This window comes from Giraffa tippelskirchi, chromosome X (genome assembly GCF_054371585.1).
Source record: "Giraffa tippelskirchi isolate mGirTip1 chromosome X, T2T-mGirTip1v1.2.pri, whole genome shotgun sequence".
In the NCBI taxonomy this organism is placed as follows: domain Eukaryota; kingdom Metazoa; phylum Chordata; class Mammalia; order Artiodactyla; family Giraffidae; genus Giraffa; species Giraffa tippelskirchi.
The window spans coordinates 34,156,827-34,169,395 of NC_137289.1; the positions used below are offsets into that span (position 1 = coordinate 34,156,827).

A 12,569-nucleotide genomic window follows, 5' to 3' on the forward strand; every position below is an offset into this window, starting at 1 on the left:
TAGGAAGGATCACTAGGAACAAAGCTAGTGGAGGTGATCGAATTCCAACTGAGCTATTCAAATCTTAAAAGATGATGCTGTGAAAGTGCTGCACTCAATAAACCAGCAAATTTGTAAAACTCAGCAGTGGCCACAGGACTGGTAAAGGTCAGTTTTCATTCCAGTCCCAAAGAGAAGCAATGCCAGAGAATGTTCAAGCCACCACACAATTGCGCTCATCTCACACACTCACAAAGTAATGCTCAAAATTCTCCAAGCGAGGCTTCAACAGTATGTGAACTGAGAACTTCTAGATGTTCAAGCTGGGTTTAGAAAAGGCAGAGGAAGCAGATATCAAACTGCCAACATCTGTTGGATCATAGAAAAAGCAAGAGAGTTCCAGAAAATCATCTACTTCTCCTTTATTGACTATGCCAAAGCCTTTGGCTGTGTGGATCACAACAAACTGTGGAAAATTCTTCAAGAGACGGGAATACCTGACCACCTTACCTGCCTCCTGAGAAATCCTATGCAGGTCAAGAAGCAATAGTTAGAATCAGACATGAAACAATGGACTGGTTCCAAATTGAGAAAGGAGTATGTCAAGGCTGTATATTGTCACCCTGTTTATGTAACTTATATGCAGAGTACATCATGCAAAATGCTGGGCTGGATGAAGCATAAGCTGGAATCAAGATTTCCAGGAGAAATTGATAACCTCAGATATGCAGATGACACCACCCTTATGGCAGAAAGCAAAGAAGAACTAAAGAGCCTTGTGATGAAAGTGAAAGAGGAGAGTGAAAACCTGGCTTAAAACTCAACATTTAAAAACTGAAGATCATGGCATCCAATCCCATCACTTCATGGCAAATAGATGGTGAAAGAATGGAAACAGTGAGAAACTTTATTTTTGGGGCTCCAAAATCACTGCAGATGATGACTGCAGCCATGAAACTAAAAGACGCTTGTTCCTTGGAAGAAAAGCTATGACCAACCTAGACAGTGTCTTAAAAAGCAGAGACATTATTTTGCCAATAAAATCCATCTAGTCAAAGCTATGGTTTTTCCGGTAGTCATGTATGGATGTGAGAATTGGACCATAATGAAAACTGAGTGCCAAGGAATTGATGCTTTTGAACTGTGGTGTTGGAGAAGACTCTTGAGAGTCCCTTGGGCTGCAAGGAGATCCAACCAGTCCATCCTAAAGGAAGTAAGTCCTGAATGTTGATTGGAAGGACTGATGCTGTAGCTGAAGCTCCAATACTTTGGCCACCTGATGTGAAGAACTGACACATTCGAAAAAACCCGGATGTTGGGAAAGATTGAGGGTAAGAGGAAAAGGGGTAACAGAGGATAAGATGGTTGAATGGCATCACCAGCTCCAAGGATATGAGTTGGAACAAATTCCAAGATATAGTGAAGGACAGGGAAGCCTGTAGTGCTGCTGTCCATGGGGTCATAAAGAGTTGAACATGACTTAGCAACTAAACAACAATATATTATATATAATAATATATAAATTATATACATGCATTAATGTAGATAATGTTATATAATTATTAAAATATCAAATAATATTAATCAATATACACTATAATGTAATTAATTAAAATATGTTATATAATTTAGATGTAATCATCATATATTATGATATATAATTTTATAACTATTATATTTTAGTATAATATATGATGATTATGTTATGTATATTATGTTATACAATATAATTTTAACATGTTATATATTATTATATTTTGTGATATAATATATTAATAATTATATATATTATAATGTATTTAATGTCATTATATAATATATATCATGTTTTAAGTTACATATGTAATATAATATATGTTATGTAATATAGCATAGTAGATTATATACTATATATCACATATATTATATATTATAAAATCATATATCATATATATCACATATCATATGTATTATAATATCATAATTATGTATTATATTATACATAAAATATATGTGTAATATATAATACTATATATTACATAATGTATCATATATTATATATTCATGATGATTATATTAATAATACATATTAATTAAATGAATTTCTTTAAGAGACAGAGTCATAAAACCAGAATAGCTAGAGCTCCCGGTAGATGAATTGTATATATGTTCACAAATTTCAACCTAAAAGCTAAAAGAAGGGCTGAGGAAGACATAGCTGCTTCTTGACTTGATATGTCCTAATTCAGGACTTAACAAAGGGTATCCCTTTTTGAAAAAGTTCCTGTAGATTTACAATTTAAATGTACGTTCTTGTCACAAACTGTTGGATAGCATACTGCTGTTCTTTATAAACAGATACTTTCTCTTTCCTCCTTTACAGGTTTTTGCATCATAACTCACTGACCAAAGATTGAAGCCCATAACTGTCAGGAAGCATGAAAGAGGGTTTGCATTTTAAGGGGAAAGTACTCTCTATTTGGGTGCTTCCCTGGTGTTAAAGAATCCACCTGCCAATGCAGGAGATGCAGGTTCAGTCCCTGGGTCAGGAAGATCCCCTGGAGAAGAAAATGGCAATCCATTCCAGTATTCTTGCCTGGGAAATCCCATGGACAGGGGAGCTTGGCGGGCTATAGTCCATGGGGTCATAAAAAAGTCATAAACGACTTAGGGACTTAACAAAACAACAATAACAAGCTCTCTATTTAGACATGCCAGTTCAGAGAAACCCAGCAGATGGTTTTAAGAACTGAACCATTTGACATTTCATTGGGATTAAACCTAGGAACAGTACTAGAAAGAAAAAACCAATGAGCATTCTATGAGATGAGGAAAGGACAGGGTGAAGAAGAGAGACTAGAATATAAATTGATGTAAGATTTTTGGAGGATAACTTGACAATATATACGTTAAAAATCAAAATGCTCACACTGGAAAAGGTCAGTTTTCATTCCAATCCCAAAGAAGGGCAAACCTGGTGTGCTGCAGTCCATGGGGATCACGAAGAGTCAGACAGGACTGAGTGGCTAAACAACAACTGTCCTTTTGCCTAATATTCCTGAAAAATCCAGTCCTAAAGCCATTAAGCGAGATGGAGCAAGGTAGACATCCATGGTGGGGAGTGTTGTGGGGTGCAGACTGGGGTCTTGGAGATCCAACAGGGTGAGGACGTGTCCCTGCAGAGAGTGGATCGTAGACTAAACAAGTGGATGCAGGTATTGTCATGGAGGGGCAGTCTGATGTGAGGAGTCAGAACCTGAGAGGGATGCAGAGGAAATCTATGTAGGGGAGCAGCTGGTAATGGAGAATGAGAGGGCCCAAGCAAGGGAAGCAGACATAGTGTCAGGAGAGTGACAATGGAAATGGGAGATTGGTTACTGTGCTAGTTACCTATTTCTGGGTAACAATTTACTCCCAAACTCAGTGACTTAGAACAACAACATTTATTTTTAATTTTAATTTTTCAAGTTATTTAGTTTTGGCTGTGTGGGATATGGGGATCTTTGTTCCCCTACCAGGGTTCAAACCTGTGTCCCCTGCAGTGGAAGCATGAAGTCTTAACTACTGGATTGTCAGGGAACTCCCAACAAACATCTATCATATCAGTTTTGTGCATCAGGAATCTGGGCACAGCCTAGCTGGGTGCTTCTGACTCAGAGGCTCACAAAGCTCCCATTTGAAGTTTCAACTGAGGGAGAATCTGATTCCAGGTACATTCATGTTGTTGTTACCAGGATTTAGTTCCTCATGGGCTGTTGACTGAGGGCCTCAGTTCCACCATGCTTGTTGGTTAGAAGCTTCCCTCAGCTCCTTGCCATATGGGCCTCTCTATAGGGCAGTTAGGTTCCCTGAGAGGAAGAGAGAGAGAGAGAAGGAGAGAGAAAATTAGACAGAAGTCAGAGTCTTAGAGAAAAATATCCATTCTATCCAAAGTGATCTATAGACTCAATGCAATCCCTATTAACACCCCAATGGCATTTTTTCACAGAAATAGTAAAGCAATCCTAAAATTCATATCAAACCACAAGGGATCTTGAATAGCCAAAGAAATCTTGAGAAAGAAGGAAAAAGCTGGAGGCATCATATGTCTTGACTTCAAAACACATTACAAAGTGACAGTAATTAAAACAGTATGGTACTGGCATAAAAATAGACATATACACAAGGGGAACAGGATTGAGAGTCCAACAATATATCAACATATGTATAGTCAACAAGAGTACACAATGAGGAAAGGATGGTCTCTTTGACAAATGGTGTTAGGATACAGGGAATATAGCTAATATTTTGTAATAACTTAAGGGAAAAATAAAAAGAAAAAACCTTATAAACATCAAAAATTAAGCAGTAAAAAATAAAAATTAAAACATTGAAAACAACAAAATAAAAACTCAAATGGTGTTGGGAAAACTAGACATGCAAAAGAATGAAATTGGACCCTTGTTTTACAGCATATACAAAATCAACTAAAAATGGATTAAAGATTTAAGTGTAAGACCAGAAACAGCAATTCTTTAAAAAAAGAAAGACATAGGGGAAAAGTTTCATGACGGGTCTTGGCAGTCATTTCATGGATATGACATTGAAAGCTTAAGGAACAAAAGCAAAAACAGACAAATGAGACTATATCAAACTAAAAAGCTTCACCACAGCAAAGAGTCAAAAGACAACCTATGGAATGGGAGAAAATATTTGCAAACCATATATCTGGTACGGGGTTAATATACAAAATATATGAGAAACTTCTACAACTCAACAGCAAAAAAAATCAATTAACTTATAAAGCAGACAAAGGACTTAAATAGACATTTCTTCAAAGAATATATACATGCTGTTAAGGCGTGAAACAGAGGGTGGCGCTGGCGGCGCTGTGGGCGGGGGCTCGACTGGGGTGCCGGCTGAAAGGGCTGGGGCCGGGCGCCGACAATGGACAGCGGCCAGGCGCTCGTGGAGCCGGGGCGAGGCGGCTGAGGCCAAGGCGGATGCGCCTGTGTACATGGGTGAGCATGTGACTCTTGCTGACTGAATCTTCGTGCGGGGTTCCAGCTTCTCCCGGGCGTTGGGTGTGCCCACCTTCGTGCTGCCCAGCTATTGACCCCAGCCCTGTGCCGCAGGATCCAGGCCATGCCCTACCGCCTGGAGCTGGGCCAAAAGATTTCATCTGCTGCCTGTGGTTATAGAGTCACGTTGCTGTCCTCTAAAACCAAGGATATTATGAAAGTCTGGGGTATGAGGCTCAACAAAGATTCTCAGCTCAGATTTCACAGGAGCCAGAAAGATAAAACAAAGGGATAAGAGTATGTTTTGGAGCCCTCGCCTGTGCCGCTGCCGCTGGACAGACCTCAGGAGACGCGGGTGCTGCAGGTCTCCTGTGGCAGAGCCCACTTGCTTGTCCTGACAGGTGGTGAAGGAGTCTTCAGCATGGGGGATAATTCTTACGGGCAGCGTGGAAGAAAGGTGGTCAAAAACGAAATTTATAGCGAAAGTCACAAAGTCCATAGGATGCAGGACTTCGATGGACAGGTGGTCCAGGTTGCCTGTGGTCAGGACCATAGTCTGTTCCTGACAGATAAAAGAGAAGTGTATTCTTGTGGCCGGGTCACAGGCGTGCAAACAGGTCTGGGTCACTACGATATCACCAGCACACCCACCAAGCTGGGCGGAGACCTTGCTGGAGTGAACGTCGTCCAGGTGGATACCTATGGGTACTGCTGCCTGGTCGTGTTGGCCGGTGGTGGCCTCTTTGGGTGGGGGAACTCTGAGTACCTGCAGCTGGCCTCTGTCACCGACTCCAGACAGGTGAACGTCCCCCCGGTGCTTCCCTTCTCAGGAGTGGCGTGGGTGAAGCAGGCTGTGGGGTGGGGGGTGCGGGGGAGACAGGCTGTGCCGTATTCAACAGAGAAGGACATGTTTTCATCTGGGGCTACGAAATTCTTGGGAAGGGACCAAACCTCCTGGAAACCGCTCTTTCAGAAATGATTCCACCCACTCTCTTTGGCCTGACAGAGTTCAATCCAGGAGTCTAGGTTTCTCGCATTCGCTGCAGACTAAGCCACTTTGCTGCCCTGACCAACAGAGGAGAGCTGTTTGTGTGAGGCAAGAACATCCAAGGGTGCCTGGGTGGAAGACCAGTACTTCCCATGGAGGGTGACTATTCCTGGGGAGCCCATGAATGAGGTGTGTGGTGTGGATCACATGGTGACTCTGGTCAAGTCCCTCATCTCAACCTCCTCCTCGATCGTTTGGAGCCTGGCCCTGGCCTCAGGACCACTTGGCCTGCTTAGCAAGGGCGGCCACGGGGCTCTGAATGGGGCCCAAGAGTGTCAGAGTCCTCCATGCACTGGGCCACACTCCGTGCAGACTGGAGCTGGGGGACCAGAAGTGCTGGAATTGGTCCCTGACCCCCCCAGCCCAGGGTGAGGCACGCTGTACAGATGCTGCCATTATCCGCCAAACCCAGAGCTGAGTGGCCCTGGCAGGTCGAGGATGATCGGCTCATCTTGGCTCCTTCCAGGGGACACACAACGGCTTCTGGTGTCACGTCTGGTCTTCAGAGATCTTATTCACTCAGCCATCTCTGCACGCTGCTGGCACACAGTGGACAGCCCTGCACGGGGGTCCTTCCTGGAAATACCAGTGGGCGCCAGCCTGGGACCTTGTGAACCCACAGCAGTCACCCACCTTGTAGCCCTTCTTACTGCCTGGCTCAGAAGACTTGAGAGTCCCCCTCGGGAAGAAGAGCGAGGCCAGATTTTTATGGGCCAAGGGCTTTGAACACAACCTGAGAAAGCTTGGCTGGAGTGCTCACCTTGGAGAAGGAAAACTGAGAAATGGTGAATAACATATGCGTTAGTAACATAACGTGTCCTTTTCTTTAACAGCATCTTTTAAAAGTCTGTTTTGGAATAAAGTCTATTTTCTGCCTTTTCATTTTTTAAGGAATATATACAAATTATATGAAAAAACTATTCAACAAAACTAATCATGTGCTGTGCTGTTCTTGGTCGCTCAGTCGTGTCCAACTCTTTGCGACCCCATGAACTATAGCCTGCCAGGCTCCTCTGTCCATGGGGATTCTCCAGGCAAGAATACTGAAGTGGGTTGCCATGCCCTCCTCCAGGGGATCTTCTCCACCCAGGGGTCTCCTGCATTGCTGTAACTCTCCCCCTGAGCTACCTGGGAAGCCCAACTAATCATGATGGAACTGCAAATCAAAATTACCTCACATCTGTTAGGATGGCTATTATCAAAAAGACAACAGATAAGAAGTGTTGGCCAGAATGTAGAGAAATTGGAATCCTTGTGCTCTTTTGATGGGAATGTAAAATGGCGCAGTCATTATGGAAAACAGTATGAAGTTCCCTCAAAAAAAAAAAAAATAGAAGTGCCATATGATCCTGCAATGCCCCTTTTGGCTATGTATCCAAAAGAATTGAAATTGAGATCTCAAAGAGCTGTCTGTTTTCCCATGTTCACTGCAGCATTTTATAATAGCCAAGATATAGAACAAATGGTAAAGACACTGCCTGCAGTGCAGGAGACCTGAGTTCAATCCCTGGGTTGGGAAGATCCCTTGGAGAAGAAATGGCAACCCACTCCAGTATTCTCGCCTGGGAAATCCCATGGACAGAGGAACCTGGCATGCTAGAGTCCATGGGGTCGCAAAGAGTCGGACATGACTGAGTGACTAACTCTTTCACTTTCAAGATATAGAAATGGCATAAGTATTGATTGATAGAGGAAGGGATAAAGAAAATATTGCACACATATGCATATACACACATATACAATGGAATATTATTCAGCCTTAAACTATAATGAAATCTGCCATATGCAACAGCATGGATAAATCCTGAGAACATTATGGTAATTGAAATAAGCCAGTCACAGAACAAATACTGCATGTTTCTACTTAGATGAGTATCTAAAGTAGTCAGCTTCGTGGAAAAAGAGGGTAAAATGGTGGTAGTCAGGGGTTTGGGGGAGTGGGGAATGTGGAGGTGCTTTTAAAGAATATATAGTTTTCAGCATGTAAGATGAGTGGGCTTCCCAGGTGCCTCAGTGGGTAAAGAATCCTTCTGCAATGCAGGAGATGCGGGAGACACAGGTTCGATCCCTGGGTTGGGAAGATCCCCTGGAGGAAGGCATGGCAACCTACTCCAATATTCTTGCCTGGAAAATCTATGGACAGAGAAGCCTGGGGGCTACATTCCATGGGATTACAAAGAGTCAGATGCAACTGAAGCAACTGAGCACACATGGCACATACACACACGTAAGATGAGTAAGTTCTAGGGATCTGCTGCACAACTTTGTGCTTATAGTCTACTGTCAGTTTAGTTCAGTCGCTCAGTCGTGTCTGACTCCGAGACACCATGGACTGCAGCACACCAGGCTTCCCTGTCCATCACCAACTCCCAGAACTTGCTCAAACTCATGACCATCAAGTTGGTGATGCCATCCAACCACCTCATCCTCTGTCGTCCCCTTTTCCTCCTGCATTCAATCTTTCCCAGCATCAGGGTCTTTTCCAATGAGTCAGCTCTTCCCATCAGGTGGCCAAAGTATTGGAGCTTCAGCTTCAGTATCAGTCCTCCCAATCAATATTCAGGACTGATTTCCTTTAGGATTGACTGGTTTGATCTCCTTCCAGTCCAGGGGACTCTCAAGAGTCTTTTCCAATACCACAGTTCAAAAGCAGCAATTATTCAGCATTCAGCTTTCTTTATAGCCTAACTCTCACATTCATACATGACTAATAGAAAAACCATGGCTTTGACTAGATGGACCTTTGTCAGCAAAGTAATGTCTTTGCTTTTTAATGTGCTGTCTAGGTTGGTCATAGCTTTTCTTCCAAGGAGAAAGCGTCTTTTAATTGCATGGCTGCAGTCACCATCTGCAGTGATTTTGGAGCCCCCCAAAATAAAGTTTCTGTTTCCATTCTTTTTCCATCTATTTGCCATGAAGTGATGAGATTGGATGCCATGATCTTAGTTTTTTGAATGTTGAGTTTTAAGCCAGCTTTTTCACTCTCCGCTTTCACTTTCCTCAAGAGGCTCTTTAGTTCCTCTTTGCTTTCTGCTGTAAGGGTGGTGTCATCTGCATATCTGAGGCTATTGATATCTCTCTGGGCAATCTTGATTCAAGCTTGTGCTTCATTCAGTCTGGCATGTCACATGATGTATTCTGCATATAACTTAAATAAGCAGGGTAACAACATACAGCCTTGATATACTCTTTTCCCAATTTGGAACCAGCCCGTTGTTTCATGTCTGGTTCTAATTGTTGCTTCTTGACCTGCATACAGATTTCTCAGGAGGCAGGTAAGGTGGTCTGGTATTCCCATCTCTTTAAGAATTTTCCACAGTTTGTTGCGATCCACACGGTTAAAGGCTTCGGCGTAGTCAATAAAGCAGAAGTAGATGTTTATCTGGAACTCTCTTGCTTTGTGATCCAACGGATGTTGGCAATTTGATCTCTGGTTCCTCTGCCTTTTCTAAATCCAGCTTGAACATCTAAAAGTTTTCAGTTCACATACTGTTGAAGCCTCGCTTGGAGAATTTTGAGCATTACTTTGTGAGTGTGTGAGATGAGTTCAATTGTGTGGTGGCTTGAACATTCTTTGGCGTTGCTTTTCTTTGGGATTGGAATGGAAACTGATCTTTTCCAGTCCTGGGCCACTGCTGAGTTTTCCAAATTTGCTGGTTTATTAAGTGCAGCCCTTTCACAGCATCATCTTTTAGGATTTGAAATAGCTCAGCTGAAATTCCATCACTTCCACTAGCTGTTTGTAGTGATGCTTTCTAAGGCCCACTTGACTTCACATTCTAGGATGTCTGGCTCTAGGTGAATGATCATACTATCGTGGCTATCTGGGTCATGAAGATCTTTTTTGTATAGTTCTTCTGTGTATTCTTGCCACCTCTTCTTAATGTCTTCTGCTTCTGTTAGGTCCATACCGTTTCTGTCCTTTATTGTGCCCATCTTTGCATGAAATGTTCCTTTTGTATCTCTAATTTTCTTGAAGAGATTTCTAGTCATTCCCATTCTATTGTTTTCCTCTGTTTCTTTGCATTGATCACTGAGGAAGGTTTTCCTATCTCTCCTTGCTATTCTTTGGAACTCTGCATTCAGATGGGTATATCTTTCCTTTTCTCCTTTGCCTTTCGCTTCTCTTCTTTTCTCAGCTATTTGTAAGGCCCCCTTAGACAACTATTTTGCCTTTTTGCATTTCTTTTTCTTGTGGATGGTCTTGATCACTGCCTCCTGTACAATGTCACGAACCTCTGTCCATAGTTCTTCAGCCACTTTGTCTATCAGATCTATTCCCATGAATCCATTTGTTACTTCCACTGTATAATTGTAAGGGATTTGATTTAGGTCATACCTGAATGGTATGACCATTAGACCAATAGTCTACTGTATTGTAACCTTAAAAATATGTTGAGAGGACAGATCTCATGTTAAGTGTTGTCACCACAATAAAAAAAAAAGGCGAAAAAAAAGAATAGTACAGTGTTTAGGGGGCTGCCCAGGTGGCGCTAGTGGTAAAGAACCTGTCGGCCAATGCAGGAGACATAAGAGACTCAGGTTCCATCCCTGGGTTCAGGAAGATCTCCTGGAGGAGGGCAGGCAACCCACTCCAGTATTCTTTCCTGGAGAATCCCCATGGGCAGAGGAGTCTGGTGGGCTACAATCCGTAGGGTCGCAAAAAGTCAGACACCACTGAAGCGACTTAGCATAGCGTGGTGCTTAGGAGGTCATCTAGATCTTTGTTTGAATCAGACAGGCTTAATTTTAATTAGCTATTGTACCTTGAGCAAATTACCCTTTCTATGCCTCAGTTTCCTCTCTAAAATGGGGATAATCATGCTTGTCTCACAAGGTATACTGAGAAGTAAATAAAATTTTGGCTGTCAAGCAGTATAACAGTGATAAGCAGCCAATAAATGGTAGTTATTATTAAAAATAAAAAAGAAACCTCGCAGTTCAATTGCATAAGGGTGATTGATAAAATGAGAAAATATGTTCAGAATAACAGAAAGTTTCCTCATTATCATAAATTGTTACAAATATGGGAAGGGAGAAAGCTAGAATGAATTTTATGGTGTTGGTTGGAATATAGCAGAGTGAACTCATGGCCAGATAGATAGAGATAGAGATATAAAATCTGTGAGTATTGTGTGTGTGTAAACATGTGAATAAAAGTGTGTAAAAGAAACTTCTAGAGAGTCAAGGATCAGCAACACAACAGTAGCATTATCTATACCTAGTGCCCAGATTTGACTTCCAAATACTATTTTCCACGAAAGAGAACCAAGGCTTCTCAGAACAATGGCTGGTTTCAGGACTGGATAAATGAAAGTATAAGATGAACCTGGACTATTTTGTACTAGAAAATAAGGAAGTGCACAAAGAATGATGAGGACACATTGAAGGGACACAAAAGCCATCTTGAAGGGGTCCTCAGTGGTCAGATCAAGGATAACTTGGGCGTCAAAGTAAGCAATGATAGTAATGGATTATAACCCACTGAATAAAATAGGAAGACATAAGTCTATACTGATATAAATAAACATGAATAAATTGAAAGTTTGATGAGAAATGGAATATTTGCCCAGTCTCAAAGGACTTCTCCACAAAAAATTAATTACAAAGAATAATTTCACAGCGAAGAAGCCCGGCACATATCACTTTAGTTAAGCGATCAGAGTGAACATCACCAGTAACAGGACACACTGAAATCATGCTCCACCTGACAGAATGAAGTGTACCATGTCACTTCTGTCATAGGCCTGACAAAGATGTGTACCTGAATCTAATCATGAGCAAACATCAGGCAAACCCAAATTGGGGGACATTCTTCAAAACAACAGGCTCGGATTTTTCAAAAATGCCCAGGTCTTATATGTAAAATAAATAGCTAGTAGGAAGTTGCTGTATAACACAGCTCAACCTGGTGCTCTGTGACGACCTAGAAAGTGGGATTGGGGGAGTGGGAGTGAGGTTCAAGAGGGAGGGGGTATATGTATACTTATGGCTGATTGATGTTTTTGTATGGCAGAAACCAACACAATATTGTAAAGCAGTTATCCTCCAATTAAAAATAAAATTTTAAAAAGTGCCGAGGTCTTAAAAGTCAATGAAAGACCAAGAAACTCTTCCACAATGAAGGAGATGGAGATGTGACAACTCAAAGCACCATATGGGTCCGAACTGGATCCTTTTGCCATAATAGACCCGTTGGGGACAACTGATGAAACTTGAATGGGACCTGAGGATTCGATGTTAGTAATCTATTAATGTGAATTTCCTGATGATGATGGTGGTATCATAGTTAGATAGGAAAATATCCTTGTTGGTTAAAAATATACACACGATATTATTCAGGGATGATGGGGCATAGGCTGGTGACTTACTCTCAAATGGTTCAGGAGGAAAAATTCAGGACATTCTGTATTGTATTTCCAACTTTTCTGTAAGTTTGTGATTGCTTCCAAAAAATAATAATAAATAATGAAAAGACTGTCATGGTCATGAAAGGCAAAAACAGTCTTAGGAACTTTTGGAGGCCAGGTGGAAATGACAAATGCAATGTCTGATCCTGATTT

General features: G+C 41.8%; 1 pseudogene; it reads left to right on the forward strand.

Annotated features, from left to right (window-relative positions):
* The first annotated feature begins 3,049 nt into the window (after window positions 1–3,049).
* On the forward strand, window positions 3,050–6,378 carry LOC145535599 (RCC1-like G exchanging factor-like protein pseudogene; annotated as a pseudogene).
* The last annotated feature ends 6,191 nt before the right edge of the window (window positions 6,379–12,569 follow it).